The sequence below is a fragment of the Pimephales promelas genome, chromosome 22 (assembly GCF_988280905.1).
Source record: "Pimephales promelas chromosome 22, fPimPro1.hap1.1, whole genome shotgun sequence".
NCBI lineage: Eukaryota > Metazoa > Chordata > Actinopteri > Cypriniformes > Leuciscidae > Pimephales > Pimephales promelas.
This window is the reverse complement of record NC_142790.1, coordinates 9337519-9363693: the sequence shown is the minus strand read 5'-3', so window position 1 is coordinate 9363693 and position 26175 is coordinate 9337519. Positions and strand designations below refer to the sequence as shown.

The 26175-nt window shown below is 44.2% G+C and overlaps 1 protein-coding gene and 1 long non-coding RNA gene across 2 annotated transcripts in view; one reads left to right on the top strand and one right to left on the bottom strand.

The window, feature by feature from the left end:
• Positions 1-26175, bottom strand: part of LOC120495013 (ADP-ribosyl cyclase/cyclic ADP-ribose hydrolase 1) — a 274489-nt gene that overhangs the window by 206595 nt on the left and 41719 nt on the right. The window lies entirely within an intron of this gene.
• Positions 15253-24131, top strand: LOC120495018 (uncharacterized). The gene is made up of 2 exons (XR_016149285.1): positions 15253-16341; positions 22802-24131. It is a non-coding gene; the product is annotated as an uncharacterized LOC120495018 (long non-coding RNA).

Here is a 26175-nt window from a genome sequence, read left to right as displayed (position 1 = left end):
TTGGCGCCCATTTTGGGACGATTTACACACTCAGTACTTTAACGAACTCCTCCTAGGGATTTAGTCGGATCAACTTCAAATTTCTGCTGTGCCTTCTAAAGGCATTGACGATGTAAAGTTGTGCTATCTGCGCATTTTCGTCGATGGGCGTGTCCGTGGCGTCGATGATTCGCCATGAAACAGGAAGTTGTAGTAACTTGTCTGTAAATGCCCAGATCTGCACGAAATGTTACACATTTGACAAGAGTCCCGCCCTGAACAAATCTACATGCTGACATTCACCCACAGTAATAGCGCCACCTGCTGGCAACAGGAAGTGACCTTCAACGAAGCAGCCCCCGTCGCATGTTTGACCGACATGTACGAAATTTCTGTGGCACATCTACTATGTCCAGACGCACTGAAAAGTCTCTTGGAGCGATGCCCTAAACTCAACAGGAAGTCGGCCATTTCGAATTTTACCGCCATTTTTGGATGATTTACTCAGGGCCCGAGCACTAACAGTGCGAGGACCCTCTTGAAACTGTTAGGGTTATTAGGGCCCGAGCACTAACAGTGCGAGGACCCTATTGAAACTGTTAGGATTATTAGGGCCCGAGCACTAACAGTGCGAGGACCCTATTGAAACTGTTAGGGTTGTTTTTTTTATTTTTTTTATTTTTTATTAGGGCCCGAGCACTAACAGTGCGAGGACCCTATTGAAACTGTTAGGATTATTATTTTTTTTTTCTTTTTAGGGCCCGAGCACTAACAGTGCGAGGACCCTATTGAAACTGTTAGGATTATTATTTTTTAGGGCCCGAGCACTAACAGTGCGAGGACCCTATTGAAACTGTTAGGATTATTAGGGCCCGAGCACTAACAGTGCGAGGACCCTATTGAAACTGTTAGGATTATTTATTTTTAGGGCCCGAGCACTAACAGTGCGAGGACCCTATTGAAACTGTTAGGGTTATTAGGGCCCGAGCACTAACAGTGCGAGGTCCCTATTGAAACTGTTAGGATTATTTTTTTTTTTTTTTTTTTTTTTTCTTTTTTCTGCAAAGTAAGTGCCATTTTCGGGGCCGCAACATGCTCAAAAACTCACCAAATTTGGCGCGCATGTCAGGACTGGTGAAAAATTTCGTATTTTGTGGGTTTCGCGGATGGGCGGGGCAAAATGGCACGATAGCGCCACCTAGAAAATTGAAAAAAATTAGCCCCTCGTCCACGTTCAACCTACATGCACGAAATTTGGTGGGGACGTGTATCATATCAAGACGCACAAAAAAGCCTCAAGAACCCATACCCTAAACTCGACAGGATGTCCGCCATTTTGAATTTGGCGGTCATTTTTGGACGATTTACAGACTCCGTACTTTAACGAACTCCTCCTAGGGATTTAGTCGGATGGACTTAAAATTTCTGCTGTGCCTTCTAAAGGCATTGACGATGTAAAGTTGTGCTATCTGCGCGTTTTCGTCGATGGGCGTGTCCGTGGCGTCGAAGATTCGCCATGAAACAGGAAGTTGTAATAACTTGGCTGTAAATGCCCAGACCTGCACGAAATTTTACACATTTGACAAGAGTCACGCCCTGAACAAATCTACATGCCGACATTCACCCTAAGTCATAGCGCCACCTGCTGGCAACAGGAAGTGACCTTTAACGTAGCAGCCCCCGCCATATGTTTGACCGACATGTACGAAATTTCTGTGGTACATCTAGCATGACCAGACGTACAAAAAAGCCTCAAGAACCCATACCCTAAACTCGACAGGAAGTCCGCCATTTTGAATTTGGCGACCGATTTGGGACGATTTACACACTCCGTACTTTAACGAACTCCTCCTAGGGAATTAGTCGGATCAAATTCACATTTCTGCTGTACCTTCTAAAGGCATTGACGATGTAAAGTTGTGCTATCTGCGTGTTTTCGTCGATGGGCGTGTCCGTGGCGTCGATGATTCGCCATGAAACAGGAAGTTGTAGTAACTTGGCTGTAAATGCCCAGATCTGCACGAAATTTCACACATTTGACAAGAGTCCCGCCCTGAACAAATCTACATGCTGTCATTCACCCACAGTAATAGCGCCACCTGCTGGCAACAGGAAGTGACCTTTAACGAAGCAGCCCCCTGTCGCATGTTTGACCGACATGTACGAAATTTCTGTGGCACATCTACCATGTCCAGACGCACTGAAAAGTCTCTTGGAGCGATGCCCTAAACTCAACAGGAAGTTGGCCATTTCGAATTTTACCGCCATTTTTGGATGATTTACTCATTACGTACTTTAACGAACTCCTCCTAGGGCTTTCGTCGGATTGACTTCACATTTCTGCTGTGCCTTCCAAAGGCATTGACGATGTAAAGTTGTGCTATCTGCGCGTTTTCGTCAATGGGTGTGTGTGTGGCGTCGATGATTCGCCATGAAACAGGAAGTTGTAGTAACTTGGCTGTAAATGCCTAGATCTGCACAAAATTTTACACATTTGACAAGAGTCCCGCCCTGAAAAAATCTACATTCAGAAATTCACCCACAGTCATAGCGCCACCTGCTGGCAACAGGAAGTGGCCTTTAACGAAGCAGCCCCCGTCGCATGTTTGACCGACCTGTATGAAATTTCAGTGGTACATCTACCATGTCCAGCCGCACAGAAAAGTCTCTTGGAGCGATGCCCTAAACTCAACAGGAAGTCGGCCATTTCTAATTTCACCGCCATTTTTGGATGATTTACTCATTACGTACTTTAACTAACTCCTCCTAGGGAGTTAGTCGGATCGACTTCAAATTTCTGCTGTGCCTTCTAAAGGCATTGACGATGAAAAGTTGTGCTATCTGCGTGTTTTCCTCAATGGGCGTGTCCGTGGCATCGATGATTCGCCATGAAACAGGAAGTTGTAGTAACTTGGCTGTAAATGCCCAGATCTGCACCAAATTGTACACATTTGACAAGAGTCCCGCCCTGAACAAATCTACATGCCGACATTCACCCAGTCATAGCGCCACCTGCTGGCAACAGGAAGTGGCCTTTAACGAAGCAGCCCCCGTCGCATGTTTGACCGACCTGTATGAAATTTCAGTGGTACATCTACCATGTCCAGCCGCACAGAAAAGTCTCTTGGAGCGATGCCCTAAACTCAACAGGAAGTCGGCCATTTCTAATTTCACCGCCATTTTTGGATGATTTACTCATTACGTACTTTAACTAACTCCTCCTAGGGAGTTAGTCGGATCGACTTCAAATTTCTGCTGTGCCTTCTAAAGGCATTGACGATGAAAAGTTGTGCTATCTGCGTGTTTTCCTCAATGGGCGTGTCCGTGGCATCGATGATTCGCCATGAAACAGGAAGTTGTAGTAACTTGGCTGTAAATGCCCAGATCTGCACCAAATTGTACACATTTGACAAGAGTCCCGCCCTGAACAAATCTACATGCCGACATTCACCCAGTCATAGCGCCACCTGCTGGCAACAGGAAGTGACCTTTAATGAAGCAGCGTAGCAAATTTACAGCCGCACCGGCTGAGCTGCAAAATATGCGACGCGGCCGCCTCACACCCCGACGCGCTACAGGTGCGAGGGCCCGCCCATCGCTGCTTGCAGCTTTAATTTTTTTTTTTTTTCTTTTTCTGCAAAGTAAGTGCCATTTTCGGGGCCGCAACATGCTCAAAAACTCACCAAATTTGGCACGCATGTCAGGACTGGTGAAAAATTTCGTATTTTGTGGGTTTCGCAGATGGGCGGGGCAAAATGGCACGCTAGCGCCACCTAGAAAATTGGAAAAAATTAGCCCCTCGTCCACGTTCAACCTACATGCACGAAATTTGGTGGGGACGTGTATCATATCAAGACGCACAAAAAAGCCTCAAGAACCCATACCCTAAACTCGACAGGAGGTCCGCCATTTTGAATTTGGCGGCCATTTTTGGACGATTTACAGACTCCGTACTTTAACGAACTCCTCCTAGGGATTTAGTCGGATCGACTTAAAATTTCTGCTGTGCCTTCTAAAGGCATTGACGATGTAAAGTTGTGCTATCTGCGCGTTTTCGTCGATGGGCGTGTCCGTGGCGTCGATGATTCGCCATGAAACAGGAAGTTGTAGTAACTTGGCTGTAAATGCCCAGATCTACACGAAATTTTACACATTTGACAAGAGTCCCGTCCTGAACAAATCTACATGCCGACATTCACCCACATTCATAGCGCCACCTAGTGGCAAGAGGAAGTGACATTTAACGAAGCAGCCCCCGTCGCATGTTTGACCGACATGTACGAAATTTCTTTGGTACATCTACCATGTCCAGACGCACAGAAAAGTCTCTTGGAGCGATGCCCTAAACTCAACAGGAAGTCGGCCATTTCTAATTTTACCGCCATTTTTGGATGATTTACTCATTACGTACTTTAACTAACTCCTCCTAGGGCTTTAGTCGGATCGCCTTCAAATTTCTGCTGTACCTTCTAAAGGCATTGACGATGAAAAGTTGTGCTATCTGCGCGTTTTCGTGGATGGGCGTGTCCGTGGCGTCGATGATTCGCCATGAAACAGGAAGTTGTAGTAACTTGGCTGTAAATGCCCAGATCTGCACGAAATTTAACACATTTGACAAGAGTCCCGCCCTGATCAAATCTACATGCCGACATTCACCCACAGTCATAGCGCCACCTGCTGGCAACAGGAAGTGGCCTTTAACGAAGCAGTGTGGCAAATGCACAGCCGCACTGGCTGAGCTGCAGAAAATGAAACGCGGCCGCCTCACACCCCGACGTGCTACAGGTGCGAGGGCCCGCCCATCGCTGCTTGCAGCTTTAATTATTATTATTTTTTTATTTTTTTTTTTCTGCAAAGTAAGTGCCATTTTCGGGGCCGCAACATGCTCAAAAACTCACCAAATTTGGCACGCATGTCAGGACTGGTGAAAAATTTCGTATTTTGTGGGTTTCGCAGATGGGCGGGGCAAAATGGCACGCTAGCGCCACCTAGAAAATTGGAAAAAATTAGCCCCTCGTCCACGTTCAACCTACATGCACGAAATTTGGTGGGGACGTGTATCATATCAAGACGCACAAAAAAGCCTCAAGAACCCATACCCTAAACTCAAAAGGAGGTCCGCCATTTTGAATTTGGCGGCCATTTTTGGACGATTTACAGACTCCGTACTTTAACAAACTCCTCCTAGGGATTTAGTCGGATCGACTTAAAATTTCTGCTGTGCCTTCTAAAGGCATTGACGATGTAAAGTTGTGCTATCTGCGTGTTTTCGTCGATGGGCGTGTCCGTGGCGTCGAAGATTCGCCATGAAACAGGAAGTTGTACTAACTTGGCTGTAAATGCCCAGATCTGCACGAAATTTTACACATTTGACAAGAGTCACGCCCTGAACAAATCTACATGCCGACATTCACCCACAGTCATAGCGCCACCTGCTGGCAACAGGAAGTGACCTTTAATGAAGCAGCCCCAGGCGCTTGTTTGACCGACATGTACGAAATTTCTGTGGTACATCTACCATGACCAGACGCACAAAAAAGCCTCAAGAACCCATACCCTAAACTCGACAGGAAGTCCGCCATTTTGAATTCGGCGACCGATTTGGGACGATTTACACACTCCGTACTTTAACGAACTCCTCCTAGGGATTTAGTCGGATCAACTTCAAATTTCTGCTGTACCTTCTAAAGGCATTGACGATGTAAAGTTGTGCTATCTGCACGTTTTCGTCGATGGGCGTGTCCGTGGCGTCGATGATTCGCCATGAAACAGGAAGTTGTAGTAACTTGGCTGTAAATGCCCAGATCTACACGAAATTTTACACATTTGACAAGAGTCCCGCCCTGAACAAATCTACATGCCGACATTCACCCACATTCATAGCGCCACCTAGTGGCAAGAGGAAGTGACATTTAATGAAGCATCCCCCGTCGCATGTTTGACCGACATGTACGAAATTTCTGTGGTACATCTACCATGTCCAGACGCACAGAAAAGTCTCTTGGAGCGATGCCCTAAACTCAACAGGAAGTCAGCCATTTCTAATTTTACCGCCATTTTTGGATGATTTACTCATTACGTACTTTAACTAACTCCTCCTAGGGCTTTAGTCGGATCGCCTTCAAATTTCTGCTGTGCCTTCTAAAGGCATTGACGATAAAAAGTTGTGCTATCTGCGCGTTTTCGTCGATGGGCGTGTCCGTGGCGTCGATGATTCGCCATGAAACAGGAAGTTGTAGTAACTTGGCTGTAAATGCCCAGATCTGCAAGAAATTTAACACATTTGACAAGAGTCCCGCCCTGAACAAATCTACATGCCGACATTCACCCACAGTCATAGCGCCACCTGCTGGCAACAGGAAGTGGCCTTTAACGAAGCAGTGTGGCAAATGCACAGCCGCACTGGCTGAGCTGCAGAAAATGAAACGCGGCCGCCTCAGACCCCGACGTGCTACAGGTGCGAGGGCCCGCCCATCGCTGCTTGCAGCTTTAATTTTTTTCTTTTTTCTTTTTTCTGCAAAGTAAGCGCCATTTTCGGGGCCGCAACATGCTCAAAAACTCACCAAATTTGGCACGCATGTCAGGACTGGTGAAAAATTTCGTATTTTGTGGGTTTCGCGGATGGGTGTGGCAAAATGGCACGCTAGCGCCACCTAGAAAATTGGAAAAAATTAGCCCCTCGTCCACGTTCAACGTACATGCACGAAATTTGGTGGGGACGTGTATCATATCAAGACGCACAAAAAAGCCTCATGAACCCATACCATAAACTCGACAGGAAGTCCGCCATTTTGAATTTGGCGGCCATTTTTGGACGATTTACACACTCCGTACTTTAACGAACTCCTCCTAGGGATTTAGTCGGATAGACTTCAAATTTCTGCTGTGCCTTCTAAAGGCATTGACGATGTAAAGTTGTGCTATCTGCGTGTTTTTGTCGATGGGCGTGTCCGTGTCGTCAACGATTCGCCATGAAACAGGAAGTTGTAGTAACTTGGCTGTAAATGCCCAGATCTGCACGAAATTTGACACATTTGACAAGAGTCCTGCCCTGAACAAATCTACATGCCGACATTCACCCACAGTCATAGCGCCACCTGCTGGCAACAGGAAGTGACCTTTAACGAAGCAGCCCCCGCCGCTTGTTTGACCGACATGTACGAAATTTCTGTGGTACATCTACCATGACCAGACGTACAAAAAAGCCTCAAGAACCCATACCCTAAACTCGACAGGAAGTCCGCCATTTTGAATTTGGCGACCGATTTGGGACGATTTACACACTCCGTACTTTAACGAACTCCTCCTAGGGATTTAGTAGGATCAACTTCAAATTTCTGCTGTACCTTCTAAAGGCATTGACGATGTAAAGTTGTGCTATCTGCGTGTTTTTGTCGATGGGCGTGTCCGTGGCGTCGATGATTCGCCATGAAACAGGAAGTTGTAGTAACTTGGCTGTAAATGCCCAGATCTGCACGAAATTTTACACATTTGACAAGAGTCCTGCCCTGAACAAATATACATGCCGACATTCAACCACAGTCATAGCGCCACCTAGTGGCAACAGGAAGTGACCTTTAACGAAGCAGCGAAAAATTTCACAGCTGCACCGGCTGAGCCGCAGAATATGCAACGCGGCCGCCTCACACCCCAACGCGCTACAGGTGCGAGGGCCCGCCCATCGCTGCTTGCAGCTTTAATTAGGGCCCGAGCACTAACAGTGCGAGGACCCTATTGAATCTGTTAGGATTATTTTTTTTTTCTTTTTTCTTTTTTCTTTTTTCTTTTTTCTGCAAAGTAAGCGCCATTTTCGGGGCCTCAACATGCTCAAAAACTCACCAAATTTGGCACGCATGTCAGGACTGGTGAAAAATTTCGTATTTTGTGGGTTTCGCGGATGGGCGTGGCAAAATGGCTCCCTAGCGCCACCTAGAAAATTGGAAAAAATTAGCCCCTCGTCCACGTTCAACCTACAAACACGAAATTTGGTGGGGACGTGTATCATATCAAGACGCACAAAAAAGCCTCAAGAACCCATACCCTAAACTCAACAGGAAGTCGGCCATTTTGAATTTGGCATCAGTTTTGGGACGATTTACACACTCAATACTTTAACAAACTCCTCCTAGTGATTTAGTCCGATCGACTTCAAATTTCTGCTGTGCCTTCTAAAGGCATCGACAAAGTAAAGTTGTGCTATCTGCGCGTTTTCGTCGATGGGCGTGTCCGTGGCGTCGATGATTCTCCATGAAACAGGAAGTTGTAGTAACTTGGCTGTAAATGCCCAGATCTGCATGAAATTTTACACATTTGACAAGAGTCCCGCCCTGAACAAATCTACATAACGACATTCACCCACAGTAATAGCGCCACCTGCTGGCAACAGGAAGTGACCTTTAATGAAGCATCCCCCGCCACATGTTTGACCGACATGTACGAAATTTCTGTGGTACATCTACCATGGCCAGACGCACAGAAAAGTCTCTTGGAGCGATACCCTAAACTCAACAGGAAGTCGGCCATTTCTAATTTTACAGCCATTTTTGGATGATTTACTCATTACGTACTTTAACGAACTCCTCCTAGGGATTTAGTCGGATCCACTTCAAATTTCTGCTGTGCCTTCTAAAGGTATTGATGATGTAAAGTTGTGCTATCTGCGCGTTTTCGTCGATGGGCATGTCCTAGGCGTCGATGTTTCGCCATGAAACAGGAAGTTGTAGTAACTTGGCTATAAATGCCCAGATCTGCAGGAAATTTTACACATTTGACAAGAGACCCGCCCTGAACAAATCTACATGCCGATATTCATCCACAGTCATAGCGCCACCTAGTGGCAAGAGGAAGTGACCTTTAAAGACGCAGCCCCCGCCACATGCTTGACCAACATGTACGAAATTCCTGTGGTACATCCACCATGTCCAGACGCACAGAAAAGTCTCTTGAAACAATGCCCTAAACTCAACAGGAAGTCAGCCATTTCTAATTTTACCGCCATTTTTGGATGATTTGCTCATTACGTACTTTAACTAACTCCTCCTAGGGATTTAGTCGGATCCACTTCATATTTCTGCTGTGCCTTCTAAAGGCATTGACGATGTAAAGTTGTGCTCTCTGCGCGTTTTCGTCAATGGGTGTGTGTGTGGCGTCGATGATTCGCCATGAAACAGGAAGTTGTAGTAACTTGGCTGTAAATGCCTAGATCTGCACAAAATTTTACACATTTGACAAGAGTCCCGCCCTGAAAAAATCTACATTCAGAAATTCACCCACAGTCATAGCGCCACCTGCTGGCAACAGGAAGTGGCCTTTAACGAAGCAGCCCCCGTCGCATGTTTGACCGACCTGTATGAAATTTCAGTGGTACATCTACCATGTCCAGCCGCACAGAAAAGTCTCTTGGAGCGATGCCCTAAACTCAACAGGAAGTCGGCCATTTCTAATTTCACCGCCATTTTTGGATGATTTACTCATTACGTACTTTAACTAACTCCTCCTAGGGAGTTAGTCGGATCGACTTCAAATTTCTGCTGTGCCTTCTAAAGGCATTGACGATGAAAAGTTGTGCTATCTGCGTGTTTTCCTCAATGGGCGTGTCCGTGGCATCGATGATTCGCCATGAAACAGGAAGTTGTAGTAACTTGGCTGTAAATGCCCAGATCTGCACCAAATTGTACACATTTGACAAGAGTCCCGCCCTGAACAAATCTACATGCCGACATTCACCCAGTCATAGCGCCACCTGCTGGCAACAGGAAGTGACCTTTAATGAAGCAGCGTAGCAAATTTACAGCCGCACCGGCTGAGCTGCAAAATATGCGACGCGGCCGCCTCACACCCCGACGCGCTACAGGTGCGAGGGCCCGCCCATCGCTGCTTGCAGCTTTAATATATTTATTTATTTTTTATTTATTTTTTTTCTGCAAAGTAAGTGCCATTTTCGGGGCCGCAACATGCTCAAAAACTCACCAAATTTGGCACGCATGTCAGGACTGGTGAAAAATTTCGTATTTTGTGGGTTTCGCGGATGGGCGGGGCAAAATGGCACGCTAGCGCCACCTAGAAAATTGGAAAAAATTAGCCCCTCGTCCACGTTCAACCTACATGCACGAAATTTGGTGGGGACGTGCATCATATCAAGACGCACAGAAAAGCCTCAAGAACCCATACCCTAAACTCGACAGAAGGTCCGCCATTTTGAATTTGGCGGCCATTTTTGGACGATTTACAGACTCCGTACTTTAACGAACTCCTCCTAGGGATTTAGTCGGATCGACTTAAAATTTCTGCTGTGCCTTCTAAAGGCATTGACGATGTAAAGTTGTGCTATCTGCGCGTTTTCGTCGATGGGCGTGTCCGTGGCGTCGAAGATTCGCCATGAAACAGGAAGTTGTAGTAACTTGGCTGTAAATGCCCAGATCTGCTCGAAATTTTACACATTTGACAAGAGTCCCGCCCTGAACAAATCTACATGCCGACATTCACCCACAGTCATAGCGCCACCTGCTGGCAACAGGAAGTGACCTTTAATGAAGCAGCCCCCACCGCTTGTTTGACCGACATGTACGAAATTTCTGTGGTACATCTACCATGACCAGACGCACAAAAAAGCCTCAAGAACCCATACCCTAAACTCGACAGGAAGTCAGCCATTTCTAATTTTACCGCCATTTTTGGATGATTTACTCATTACGTACTTTAACTAACTCCTCCTAGGGCTTTAGTCGGATCGACATCACATTTCTGCTGTGCCTTCTAAAGGCATTGACGATGTAAAGTTGTGCTATCTGTGCGTTTTCGTCCATGGGTGTGTCCGTGGCGTCGATGATTCGCCATGAAACAGGAAGTTGTTGTAACATGGCTGTAAATGCCCAGATCTGCACGAAATTTTACACATTTGACAAGAGTGCCGCCCTGAACAAATCTACATGCTGACATTCACCCACAGTCATAGCGCCACCTACTGACAGCAGGAAGTGACCTTTAACGAAGTAGTACCCGTCGCATGTTTGACCGACATGTACGAAATTTCTGTGGTACATCTACCATGTCCAGACACACAGAAAAGTCTCTTGGAGCGTTGCCCTAAACTCAACAGGAAGTCAGACATTTCTAATTTTACCGCCATTTTGGGACGATTTACACACTCCGTACTTTAACGAACTCCACCTAGGGATTTAGTTGGATCGACTTCAAATTTCTGCTGTGCCTTCTAAAGGCATTGATGATGTAAAGTTGTGCTATCTGCGCGTTTTCGTCGATGGGCGTGTCCGTGGCGTTGATGATTCGCCATGAAACAGGAAGTTGTAGTAACTCGGCTGTAAATGCCCAGATCTGCACAAAATTTTACACATTTGACAAGAGTCCCGCCCTGAACAAATCTACATGCCGACATTCACCCACAGTCATAGCGCCACCTGCTGCCAATAGGAAGTGACCTTTAATGAAGCAGCGTAGCAAATTCACAGCCGCACTGGCTGAGCTGCAAAATATGCAACGCGGCCGCCTCACACCCCGACGCGGTACAGGTGCGAGGGCCCGCCCATCGCTGCTTGCAGATTTAATTTTTTTTCTTTTTTCTTTTTTCTTTTTTCTTTTTTCTGCAAAGTAAGTGCCATTTTCGGGGCCGCAACATGCTCAAAAACACACCAAATTTGGCATGCATGTCAGGACTGGTGAAAAATTTCGTATTTTGTGGGTTTCGCGGATGGGCGGGGCAAAATGGCAGGCTAGCGCCACCTAGAAAATTAGAAAAAATTAGCCCCTCGTCCACGTTCAACCTACATGCACGAAATTTGGTGGGGACGTGTATCATATCAAGACGCACAAAAAAGCCTCAAGAACCCATACCCTAAACTCGACAGGAGGTCTGCCATTTTAAATTTGGCGGCCATTTTTGGACGATTTACAGACTCCTTACTTTAACGAACTCCTCCTAGGAATTTAGTCGGATCGACTTAAAATTTCTGCAGTGCCTTCTAAAGGCATTGACGATGTAAAGTTGTGCTATCTGCGCGTTTTCGTCGATGGGCGTGTCCGTGGCGTCAAAGATTCGCCATGAAAGAGGAAGTTGTAGTAACTTGGCTGTAAATGCCCAGATCTGCACGAAATCTTACACATTTGACAAGAGTCCCGCCCTGAACAAATCTACATGCTGACATTCACCCACAGTCATAGCGCCACCTGCTGGCAACAGGAAGTGACCTTTAACGAAGCAGCCCCCGCCACTTGTTTGACCGAAATGTACGAAATTTCTGTGGTACATCTACCATGACCAGACGCACAAAAAAGCCTCAAGAACCCATACCCTAAACTCGACAGGAAGTCCGCCATTTTGAATTTGGCGACCGATTTGGGACGATTTACACACTCCGTACTTTAACGAACTCCTCCTAGGGATTTAGTCGGATCAACTTCAAATTTCTGTTGTACCTTCTAAAGGCATTGACGATGTAAAGTTGTGCTTTTTGCGCGTTTTCGTCGATGGGCGTGTCCGTGGCGTCGATGATTCGCCATGAAACAGGAAGTTGTAGTAACTTGGCTGTAAATGCCCAGATCTGCACGAAATTTTACACATTTGACAAGAGTCCCGCCCTGAACAAATCTACATGCTGACATTCACCCACATTCATAGCGCCACCTAGTGGCAAGAGGAAGTGACTTTTAACGAAGCAGCCCCCGTCGCATGTTTGACCGACATGTACGAAATTTCTGTGGTACATCTACCATGTCCAGACGCACAGAAAAGTCTCTTGGATTGATGCCCTAAACTCAACAGGAAGTCCGCCATTTCTAATTTTACCGCCATTTTTGGATGATTTACTCATTACGTACTTTAACTAACTCCTCCTAGGGCTTTAGTCGGATCGACATCACATTTCTGCTGTGCCTTCTAAAGGCATTGACGATGTAAAGTTGTGCTATCTGTGCGTTTTCGTCCATGGGCGTGTCCGTGGCGTCGATGATTCGCCATGAAACAGGAAGTTGTTGTAACTTGGCTGTAAATGCCCAGATCTGCATGAAATTTTACATATTTCACAAAAGGGTCCCGTCCTGAACAAATCTACATGCCGACATTCACCCACAGTCATAGCACCATCTGCTGGCAACAGGAAGTGGCCTTTAACGAAGCAGCCCCCGTCGCATGTTTGACCGACATGTACTAAATTTCTGTGGTACATCTAACATGTCCAGACGCACAGAAAAGACTCTTGGAGCGATGCCCTAAACTCGACAGGAAGTCCGCCATTGCTAATTTTACCGCCAGTTTTGGATGATTTACTCATTACGTACTTTAACTAACTCCTCCTAGGGATTTAGTCGGATCGACTTCAAATTTCTGCTGTGCCTTCTAAAGGCATTGACGATGTAAAGTTGTTCTATCTGCGCGTTTTCGTCCATGGGCGTGTCCGTGGCGTCGATGATTCACCATGAAACAGGAAGTTGTAGTAACTTGGCTGTAAATGCCCAGATCTGCACGAAATTTTACACATTTGACAAGAGTCCCGCCCTGAACAAATCTACATGCTGACATTCACCCACAGTAATAGCGCCACCTGCTGGCAACAGGAAGTGACCTTTAACGAAGCAGCCCCCGTCGCATGTTTGACCGACATGTACGAAATTTCTGTGGCACATCTACCATGTCCAGACGCACTGAAAAGTCTTTTGGAGCGATGCCGTAAACTCAACAGGAAGTCAGCCATTTCGAATTTTACCGCCATTTTTGGATGATTTACTCATTACGTACTTTAACTAACTCCTCCTAGGGCTTTAGTCGGATCGACTTCACATTTCTGCTGTGCCTTCTAAAGGCATTGACGATGTAAAGTTGTGCTATCTGCGCGTTTTCGATAATGGGCGTGTCCGTGGCGTTGATGATTCGCCATGAAACAGGAAGTTGTCGTAACTTGGCTGTAAATGCCCAGATCTGCATGAAATTTTACACATTTGACAAGAGTCCCGCCCTGAACAAATCTACATGCCGACATTCACCCTAAGTCATAGCGCCACCTGCTGGCAACAGGAAGTGACCTTTACCGAAGCAGCGAACCAAATTCACAGCCGCACCGGCTGAGCTGTGGAATATGCAACGCGGCCGTCTCACACCCCAACGCGCTACAGGTGCGAGGGCCCGCCCATTGCTGCTTGCAGCTTTAATTTAATTTCTTTTTTCTTTTTTCTGCAAAGTAAGCGCCATTTCGGGGCCGCAACATGCTCAAAAAGTCACCAAACTTGGCATGCATGTCAGGACTGGTGAAAAATTTCGTATTTTGTGGGATTCGCGGATGGGCGGGTCAAAATGGCTCGCTAGCGCCACCTAGAAAATTGGAAAAAATTAGCCCCTCGTCCACGTTCAACCTACATGCACGAAATTTGGTGGGGATGTGTATAATTTCAAGACACACAAAAAAGCCTCAAGAACCCATACCCTAAACTCAACAGGAAGTCTGCCATTTTGAATTTGGCGACCGATTTACACACTCCGTACTTTAACGAACTCCTCCTAGGGATTTAGACGGATCAACTTCAGATTTCTGCTGTACCTTCTAAAGGCATTGACGATGTAAAGTTGTGCTATCTGCGCATTTTCGTCGATGGGCGTGTCCGTGGCGTCGATGATTCGCCATGCAACAGGAAGTTGTAGTAACTTGGCTGTAAATGCCCAGATCTGCACAAAATTTTACACATTTGACAAGAGTCCCGCCCTGAACAAATCTACAAGCCGACATTCACCCACAGTCATAGCGCCACCTGCTGGCAACAGGAAGTGACCTTTAACGAAGCAGCCCCCGCCACATGTTTGACCGAGATGTACGAAATTTCTGTGGTACATCTACCATGTCCAGACGCACAGAAAAGTCTCTTGAAGCGATGCCCTAAACTCGACAGTTAATAATTATTCATACAGATTTGGATCAGACCGGTCTTACATATTAATTTATTAATTTTACCCATATGCATACATGTGCATCCCCGCAATAAACCACAAATTAATTGTTATTGATTGCAAGGACCATGTTTTACAAGACAGGCAAAATCAATTAGCTCAATTAAGTTATATAGCTTGTGAAAACAAATTCTGTGGCCACTAGAATCTGCCTTCCCTGCTCTATAACCAAATACCCTCTTAGGTATTTATAGTTCTGTAAAGCGTGTAGCTTTAAATTGACATTTCATTGACCCGTATTATGAGCAAGACAATCATTCAAGGTAAGCATATTTTGTATTTAATAAAGTTACTACTGTTATAGAAATTTTAAAATTCAAAGTTTAATTATGTTAACTAACCCTAAAGTTCTGATTTTATATTTCTAACATGTGATAAAACCTATCATACTTCCACTTCTTTGTCTCAAGGTGACTAAACTTTCTAATCTAGATCTAACAATAAAAAAAGATGAATCTTAGTTCCTTCTATTTAGGATGTAGCCATGAGACGAACTTTCAATATGAACTAACCATCAAACTACTTTTTGACTTAATGTAACCTTGTTCAAGATAGCTTTGACGATGAATTGAACGTTCTGTTCTTTTACTTTATTAGGACGTGATTTACTGAAATGTTAACCCCTTACTAACTGTTTTTGAGGATATAGGATATTTTGCTGACGTCACTAACAAAGGATGATGAGAGGATGGGGCTTGCTTTAAACAGTGTAACCAATCATATTGATAGAGTGTGACATTTACAGTCATAATGAAATAATGAGTCATGATGATTCTTTTTTTAATGTGTCTGGCATTATCATATAAAACATGTGTACTTCTTCTTTGAAGTTGAGATTCTCTGATAATTGCTCGAGAACTCCCAGCTGAAATAAAGAGCATCTGAAGGACATTTGCTGAAGTCTGTCTGTCATTTATGCTGCGCAGCAAAAACAAGTAAGTTAGAATTATTAGCACCTGGCAGGACGTCGACGGTAGACGCGTCAGGGTTATAGGATTAGTACCCAGCAGGTCGTCGACTGTAGACGCGCTAGGGTTATAGGATTAGTACCCAGCAGGTCGTCGACTGTAGACGCGCTGAGGTATAGGGTAGGTTTATGGCTTAGCAGGACGTCGACTGTAGACGCGCTGAGGTAAAAGTATAAGACTTGGTCAACTAGAGTGAGTATTATTGTAGAGTAGTCAGGTTCAGGAAAGAAAAATCCATAACAATTTGGCGAGCCAAGCAAGGAGCCCAAGGACTGGTCCTCCGTCGGTGAAGGGACGATCCGGAAGAGCGGACCACAAGATATAAGTTCTGAAAGAAGGAACTTGTATTTGTCATGATATTGATTTCATTTCTGCCAACTTGCAGCAGACTCTACACCGACGGGAGGACCATCCTAGACGGGCAGAGAAAAAGAATTTAGGAAGGTAAGATACACAGACTTCAGTTTTTGTTTTCTTTTTGATGTATAGAAGAAAAAGAAAAAATATATATATAACTTTTTTGAACGTCTGAAAAAAATTTAGAATTTTTTTAGAATAAGAATTTGGAACGTGTTTTTTTTTAGTTGTTCTGTGTTGTTTGTTTGTGTGTTTTTGTTTGGTTGTCTGTTGAAATTGAAATTTTATCATATTTGTAAAATCTAAAAGGGGGATTTTAGAAGTATGAAATTTAATTGGGAAATTAAAAAAAAAAAAAAGAGGGGAAAGAGATCTGGCTGTACCCAGGGTTAAAAAAAGAACTGGCTTCACCCAGATTTAAACGGTGTATCCCATTATCCTATGGAGAAGACGAAAGTCAAATAAATTCGCCACAACGATATAATTTCTTTTTAACAAGATATACGTATTTACAACGACGTATAGGGTTGAGATTAAGTGGCCAGATAGAACAAATATTTGAGGAAGATCCTGCCGTGTTGGGGATTGGATGCACTAGAGCGTGGCATCAACCTCAACCAGGACCAGAGTTATTAGTAGGACAAACATCTCTATATTTAATTACCAAGCCTCATTTAAGACCTTATATAGACAGATCCACAGGTGGATTAGGATTAATTCCTATTGCTAGGATTCCAAGATATCCACAAATTTGGGCTTGGAGATACACTTCTGACATATACCCAGTAAATTGAATTTATGTTTAAATTTTTTCTTTATGCGCAACGAAGAACTTGCTTTTCCTTCTTTTGCATATTGTTTTTTATTTTATGTTTTAATTTTGTTTTTGTGTTTCTTTTTGTGCAACGAAGAACTTGCTTTTCCTTCTTTTTGCATACTGTTTCTTTTATTTTCTTTTATTTTGTTTTGTTGATCTTTCTGCAATTGAAGAACTGCTTCTGACTAAAAAAAATAAATAAATAAATAAATAAATAAAATGGGTAAATGTTGTGGTAAAGAGAAAACTGAAAAAACTGAAATTCAGGGTCCGTTTAAAGAATTGATCAGGAAGTGGAAGTTGGGAGAGGAGCAAATTGCTCAAATTAAACTCTGGTCAAAATTAACAAAGGGTCAGTTTGCTGATTGTGGTACTTTGAGTGTGTCAAATTTTAGGAGAAACACGACGTCTCCTTGAAAATTTGCCACCAAAGAAACGAAAGAAGATTAACTGGACACTGTTTCGGAAATGGGAACGGGAGGCTGAGATGCGCTACGAGAGCCAAAAAGAAGGTGAGCGGGCTGCAGATTCTCTGATTGCTTTGCAGACAAAAAAGAGGAAGCAGGAATTGGATGATATTCAGCCACCACCCATCTCAAGGCCCCCTCCGTACAGAGCGGCTGCTGCAGACACTGAAGAAGGGGAAGTTCGACCTGCATTAGGAGATGGAGGCTCTGCAGGACAGCTCCAGGAAAAAGAGGAAGTTGAAATGGAGGGTGAGAGTTCGGATGAGGATAAGAGTGAAGAAGGGGGCATCTACAGAGAGGTGAGAAAACTGTTAGATGAAGCAATGACACCAGAACTGAAAACGCCACTCAAACGTGTGTTTAAAAGTGTCAAAAGAAAGGCAGCTGAAAAACCACCTCTCCAACACCCAATGAAAACTCGAGCAATTTCTGTAACTGAGAAAAGACCCAAAGAAGCTTATAATCTGCCTATGCTCCAGTTTCCAGGTGCAGACGGTCCCGTGTGGCTGGAAAGGCCGTGGGATCTGGAGGAATTACTAAATGTGACAGCAGCCCTCCCAAATCCAGAAAAGGGAGTAGAACGTTTTATTGCCGCAGTTACAAATGTTGATGTGACTTATAAACCCACAGGTCGAGACTGGGCTGCAATTTTCAGTGGCAAGATGGGTCTGAAATGGACTGAAATTCGTGGGACTCCTCCTGCTGCTGCATTCAACCCCACCCTGCCACGACTGGATGAAGGAAGAACTGAAACTCAAGAGTGGAGAAATCAGTGGACAGCAATGGTTGAAAGGCTGAGGTTGGCTTTCCCCATAAAACCTGACTGGGCCGCTATCACTAACACGAAACAATTGAAAGGTGAGACAGTCTCTGCTTATCTTGCACGACTAAAGACTGTTGTTGATGAATGTGCAGGTCTTCCAGAAGGAACTGACAACAGTGGGGTCCTGAAACATCACTTTGTCAACGGCCTCCTTCCAAACATTCAGGGAGCTGTACGACTGACCTGCATTGCATGGGAAGCACAGGATCTTGAAGTGGTGATGCAGCACGCAAAGCATGCCGAACACAATGATGAAAAGAAGAACACAGAAAAGGAAAATAAGTTGCAGACTGCCCAGTACATGTTCTACCAAAGTCAATCCAACAACCAACCGTCAAGAAATAGTAGGTGGGATCAACAGCAGGAGAGAGAGATTCGGATAAAGACTGCGGGCAGATGCAGAATCTGTGGACAGAGAGGACACTGGGCTAGAAGCTGTCAAAACTATTCTCCTCAGCAACGTCAGCCACAACAGCGCTACCCACAGCAACAGCAACAACAACGTCATCCACAACAGGAGAGCTATCAGGCAAGAAAGCAGAACTACAGAGAGCAGAGAGCTTCCTCATTCCACCCGCCCCCACCGACGCCGTATCGGACTGCATAGGATGAGGAGAGAGACACTCAACCAGCCACACATCTGACAAACTCAAACTCAATGAAGACTGACACTCAATTGCTACAACTAACAAAAGACTCAAACTCAAACCCAATGATGACATTAACTGTTCAAGGACTTCCAGTTGAATTTCTTGTTGACACCGGTGCAATTTTCTCAATTATCACAATCAAGACTGCATCCAGGTTTGACAAACTGACACTTTCTGATCAAACTCGCACAACATATGGTATTTCAGGTTTAGCACAAATTGATAAACTATCAGAGCCATTAACAGTGATAAATGGAAATAAAACATGCACACACCCATTTTTGATTTCTGAAACATGTCCTCTAAATTTATTAGGTAGAGATTTGATGTCTAAATTGGAAATGACAATTGATGTTTCATGTGAAGGAATAACAGTGACACAAAAATATGGAAATTTTGCTCAAATGTTACCAAATATGTATTATAACTGGGCTATAACACCCGCATTTGACCCATATTCAGAGTATGAGTTTTTACCGGCAGATCATGAAAAGCCACCTCATTTCCATTGTACATCGTGGTTTGTGGGCCCCGAGAGAGACAGTAAGTATGAGGAAAATGGTTAAGTGAGCTTCCGGGTGAGAAATTAACTCTTGAATATCTCTTAATATCACAACAATTCTCTGCATTTACTGTAAATTTAACAAATTCTCAATCCATTTTCTTTCGACAGTTGCAAGTCCAGCCTCATGTCTCAGTGGGAAAGAAAGGAAGCTCTTGGGCGGAAGTAGGAGTGTGGCTCACAGAGCAGGTTGAGAAAGGGGGTTGGACTTGGAATGATGAGGGAAATTATCAAAATGATGCAGGGGTAAGAGCATATCCAACAATGCAAAAAGTAACAGTTCACAGGTTGTGCAGCGAGGAAAGAAAATTCATTCCTGATAAGATTGATAATGATTTTGATTTATTGTCAGGAATTCCAGAAACCCTTTGGGCTAAAGATAAATTTGACATTGGACAGATAAAGAATGCAATGCCTCTCGTTATCACACCAAAGACGCAATATAGGCCATTTAGGTCTCAATATCCTCTCAGCAAGGAAGCTGTCGAGGGAATTTCGAAAGTGCACGCTGCGTTGGTTGAGAAGGGTGCCATTGTGCCTTGTCAAAATTCACCCATAAATTCACCTATACTTCCAGTGAGGAAGGCATCAGGTGAATGGCGGTTTGTGCTGGATTTACGATTGGTGAATGCGGCTATTCAGCCACGCTCCCCAATCGTTCCGAATCCATCAACAATTTTATCTGAGATACCCAACAACGCTACTCATTTTACCGTGATTGATTTGGCAAATGCATTCTTTTCAATTCCAGTGCATCCAGATAGTCAATATTGGTTGGCATTTACATTTAAAAATAAACGCTGGACCTGGACTGTGATGCCACAGGGCTACACAGAATCTCCAACTGTATTTACAGAAGAACTTTCTAGAAATTTGGAAAGTTTCGTCCCATCAAAGGGGAGTACATTAATTCAGTACGTTGATGATTTATTAATCTGTTCTCCAGACAAAGCCTCCTGTGAATGTGATACACGTGCATTGTTGAATTTTTTGTCACAAAATGGACATAAAGTGTCTAAAAATAAGTTGCAGCTAGTCAAAAAGGAAGTGAGATATCTGGGCCACCTTATCTCAGTAAATGGCCGAGCTTTAGGCCTAGATCGAATTGATGCGATCCGAAAAATTCCGAAACCAATTACAAAGTCACAGACAATGTCTTTCCTAGGGGTAACGGGGTACTGTAGACCATGGATTCAAGATTATGCTGAAATTTCAAATCCTCTGCTCATGGCAGCTCATGAGGTTCAAAAATTGACTGATCCAGTAACCTGGACAGAAGAGCGAAGAATGGCATTTGAAAAACTAAAGTTATCACTTACCACTGCGCCTAGCCTAGGGTTGGCTGACTATACAAAAGTTTTTGAACTATTCGTGTCTGAGAAAAAGGGGTTTATGTCTGCTGTTCTGACACAACCTCATGGCGATCGTCGACGTCCAGTAGCATACTATTCGAAACGATTAGACACTGTCGCACAGGGCATGCCCCAGTGCCTACGGTCCGTAGCCTCTGCGGTCGAAGCAGTATTGGCATGTTCAGATTTGGTGGCTTTCCATCAGCTAATAGTGTATGTTCCCCATGCAGTACACGCTTTGTTAATGCAGTCAAGGACAGCTCATCTTAGTGCTGCCCGATCACTGCATTGGCAAAATGTCCTACTCACAATGTCAAATGTAACATTGAAAAGGTGCACTGTGTTAAATCCATCTACACTGCTACCAACTGAAGAAGATGGGGAACCCCATGATTGTACTCAAGTGGTAGAAATAATGACAAGACCACGTCTCGATTTACTAGACACACCATTACCAAATCCTGAATTGGTTTATTTTGTGGATGGATCGTGTCTCCGAAATCCACATACAGGATTGCTTTCGGCGGCATATGCAATTTGCACAAAATTGGAGATCGTTGAAACTGGATGTTTGCCACAAAATCATTCGGCTCAAGCAGCAGAACTTGTAGCACTTGCGCGCGCGTGTGAATTGGCCAAGGGTCATTCGGTCACTATATATACCGACTCACGTTATGCATTCGGTGTATGTCATGACCATGGGGCAGTTTGGAAAAATCGGGGTTTTCTCACTGCTAACGGAAAACCGGTGGCACATTCAAAATTGATTGATAAATTACTCGAGAATTTGTTGATGCCAAAAGAAATTGCTATTTGCAAATGCGCAGCACATATGAGAACCGGGGATGAGGTATCAAAAGGTAACAATTTTGCTGACTCAGTAGCGAAAAACACAGCGCTGACAGGATGTAGACTGACTGACTTTATAGGTTTTGCATCCCTTTCTACCGACAGTATACAAGTACCACCGTCATTAACCGAAATTCAGAGACTGGGTACAAATTGGGAATTAAAGAAATGGTCAGAGAGGGGAGTTAAAAATGACGAAGGTGTCTGGAATGATACTAGAACAAACAAACCATTTCTACCTAAACAATTATATCCTAATTTTGCTAATTGGGCTCACGGATTGGACCACGCCTCGAAAGGGGCTATGAATGATCTGATAAGTACATCCTGGGTGGCTCCAGGATTTACATCAGTGGCAGAAAAATTCTGCCGAAGTTGCCATATTTGTGCAGCAAATAATGTGGGAAGACAGAGTAAAAAAGCTATTTACTCTGCCCACCCCACACCTGATCTTCCTTTTCAGCATCTACAGATGGACTTCATTGAATTGACGCCTTGTCAAGGGTATAAATATTGTCTTGTGATTGTTGACATGTTTTCAAAGTGGGTTGAGTGTTTCCCATGCAGGAAAGCTAATGCTGCAGCTGTAGCAAAAGCTCTGATAAGAGAGGTAATTCCCAGATGGGGGGTACCTGAAAAATTGTCTAGTGACAATGGAACTCATTTTGTAAATAAAGTAATAACTGAATTGGCAAAAGGACTTCAAATAAATTTGAGAAAACACTGCTCCTACAGGCCAGAAGCAGCAGGGGCAGTTGAGAGGTTGAACCAGACAATAAAAAACAAATTGTGTAAAGTTATGGCTGAGACTGAAATGACGTGGGTTCAGGCTCTGCCCATTGTTTTAATGGCCATAAGGGCCCGAAAAGGGACGAGGACAACCCTCAGCCCACATGAAATTCTTACAGGTCGGCCCATGCGAGTAGGAATCGAACCTCCTCCCCAGGAGGGTTTGGCGGGAGTAGATGAGCAAATGAGAAAATATATACTGTCACTAACCAGAACTATCAAAACAATTCATTCCCAGGTCAAAGCTGCTTTGCCGGTTCCAGGAACGGAGACACAGCACTGTTATGAGCCAGGACAGTGGGTCTGGATCAAGGATCACAGACGTAAGGCGTGGAACAACCCGATGTGGCTCGGTCCGTATGAGATTATTCTAACAACAAATACAGCAATCAAGGTTGCTGAGCGTGACGCCTGGGTTCACGTGTCACATTGTAAGCCCCACCAACCGCCATCAAGTGAAAAGTAAGGGAAAAAAGGACGTGCTGGTTAACGTACCTCCCTTGCCGCCGAGGGAAAGACCCTTTTACGGCTCGCAAAGAGTCATAAGGGTGAAGATGGAGCGTTTCAGACGTCTGTGGGGCCAACGGGACGACCAGTACAACTGGGAGCGAATGTGGTTAAACAAGGTGTTCAAGTACAGTATGTGTGTTGTTATATGCTCAAGTGTGTTGATGTTGATATTATTTCTGTTTCTCTTTGAATTTCCTCTAGGATGTGACCAAAGTAGGAAGAGAAGGGAAGCTTTGCCTGTTCATCGTGACTACTCATCTGACACTGACAAGAATCACTATGGGTTAAATTTGTTCTGGAAATATGCTAATTACACAGCTAAGAAACTCGCACCTAACAAAAATTGTTATGTCTGCGCCCATGCCTCCTTCTCTGCCGCTTATCCATATCCTCTGTTGCCAGAGCCAGTAGAGGGTCACCAATTGAAGTGTATCCTGTCTCAGATAGCTGGGCCGGGATCAGTATGTTCTCGGGAAATTTTCCGTAGAAGATTTCCTCCCGATTGTTATAACGTAACTGTCCCAGTACCAATTCTTTCTCTCTCTACCGAAGGGAAGAAAAGGATCTGGCCTTTGCCAGACCAGAAATTTAAAGAGTGTTACAGGTCAAGAAAGGGAAAAAAATTTATGGGGATCCTTAAGGGATGTGAGACAATCCATAATGTTAGCTGTTATGATCCCACAGGTATGAGTGAGTATCTTGCGGGAGGAGCTTACCTCATCCTGGACCACTACTGGTTGTGAGGTCATACTGCATATCCCAGTCTGCCTGTATCATGGCATGGTCTCTGTGCTTTAGTTCAGCTAAGAGCAAGAATTAGAGTTGGCTATGTGGGGAAAGAAAACAAAAGAGGAACCAGAGCTTTAAAAATGAGGGATGACACTTGGTGGAGACATGACATTTCTGACATCCTTGAAGAGAGCCGTGTAATTTCCAGAACATCTCAGTTTTGGAAGGCTTTCCTCATCCATAATGCTGTAACTGACTCAATGAACTGGATAAATAGAATCCATTATGAATTATTCCGATTTGCAAATGACACCCAACTAGTCTTAGAACTCTTGAAAAATGAAGTGGGGGCCCTCAGGCAAATGACTCTGGAGAACAGAATGGTATTAAATAGAATTCTTGCGGAGGAAGGGGGAGTTTGTGTTAAACTTGGAAAAGAATGTTGTACTTTCATTCCAGCTTATGATGAGGATGGGAGTTCCATCTCAAAAGTACTGGACGATATGAGAAAGGTGCGGGACGATCTGTGGCAGGATGAACAGGCAAAGAACAAACCAGTAGAATGGGACTTAGATTGGATCACTGATGCCTTCCGCAATGCTTTTGGTAATATTTTCGGACCGCTATTAAAGCTTTTGTTGCCAGTAATTGCTGCCTTGCTCATGGCAGCAATTATTATTGGATGTTTGATTAAATGTATCCGAGCTTGTCTAGAAAGGTTAATCAGAAGCATTGTTTGGGGAGGCATTGGGAGGAGAGATAATGAAGAGGAGGGAGAAAGAGAAGGTGGATATGAGCGGTTGCACCCGACTAATCGGGGTTCATTGCCCCTGATAAATGTAAGACGGTTGAGCCCGATTGAGCAAGCAGAGGCCCAATACCGTAATTTTGCTATTATACGGGGTCTGCCAAATGCAGATGCTCAAAATCAGCCAGTCAGGAATCAATAATTTGATACTTTCTCAGAATTAAGATGATAATCTGGCAGTTTTAAAATTTTCTTTGTGTGGTCGTGACAATTTAAGACCAGAGAGGGGAATGTTATAGAAATTTTAACATTCAAAGTTTAATTATGTTAACTAACCCTAAAGTTCTGATTTTATATTTCTAACATGTGATAAAACCTATCATACTTCCACTTCTTTGTCTCAAGGTGACTAAACTTTCTAATCTAGATCTAACAATAAAAAAAGATGAATCTTAGTTCCTTCTATTTAGGATGTAGCCATGAGACGAACTTTCAATATGAACTAACCATTAAACTACTTTTTGACTTAATGTAACCTTGTTCAAGATAGCTTTGACGATGAATTGAACGTTCTGTTCTTTTACTTTATTAGGACGTGATTTACTGAAATGTTAACCCCTTACTAACTGTTTTTGAGGATATAGGATATTTTGCTGACGTCACTAACAAAGGATGATGAGAGGATGGGGCTTGCTTTAAACAGTGTAACCAATCATATTGATAGAGTGTGACATTTACAGTCATAATGAAATAATGAGTCATGATGATTATTTTTTTAATGTGTCTGGCATTATCATATAAAACGTGTACTTCTTCTTTGAAGTTGAGATTCTCTGAGAATTGCTCGAGAACTCCCAGCTGAAATAAAGAGCATCTGAAGGACATTTGCTGAAGTCTGTCTGTCATTTATGCTGCGCAGCAAAAACAAGTAAGTTAGAATTATTAGCACCTGGCAGGACGTCGACGGTAGACGCGTCAGGGTTATAGGATTAGTACCCAGCAGGTCGTCGACTGTAGACGCGCTAGGGTAATAGGATTAGTACCCAGCAGGTCGTCGACTGTAGACGCGCTGAGGTATAGGGTAGGTTTATGGCTTAGCAGGACGTCGACTGTAGACGCGCTGAGGTAAAAGTATAATACTTGGTCAACTAGAGTGAGTATTATTGTAGAGTAGTCAGGTTCAGGAAAGAAAAATCCATAACACTACTTAAGCATTTACTACGTTACAATGATACATGTATTTACAAACATTAAACACAAACTAAGACGACGCAGAGCGTATAGACAATGCATACGCGTAAGTTGAATGAGTTGGAGAGAGAGAGAGAGAGAGTGAGATAGAGTGAGTTGTAGAGAAAGTGAGAGAGAGTGGGTTACGTTCGCCACAACAGTCAGTTAACCTTTCTGAACACCACGAAAACACTTTTTAATGCTTCTTAGAAGCTCTAAAAGAAGGTATACTTGCAGAGCATATTTGGTCTGTGTGAGTCGCGGGCTCCTTGCTCGGCCCGTTCGGGCCGCGTGTCGACTGGGGGTGCTGTCCTGCATGCGCACGTCACGTGGAGCGCGGCCGCAGCGTGTTTGCACCACCGCGTGCATGGTCGGTTGCGTGGCTCTTTTGTTCC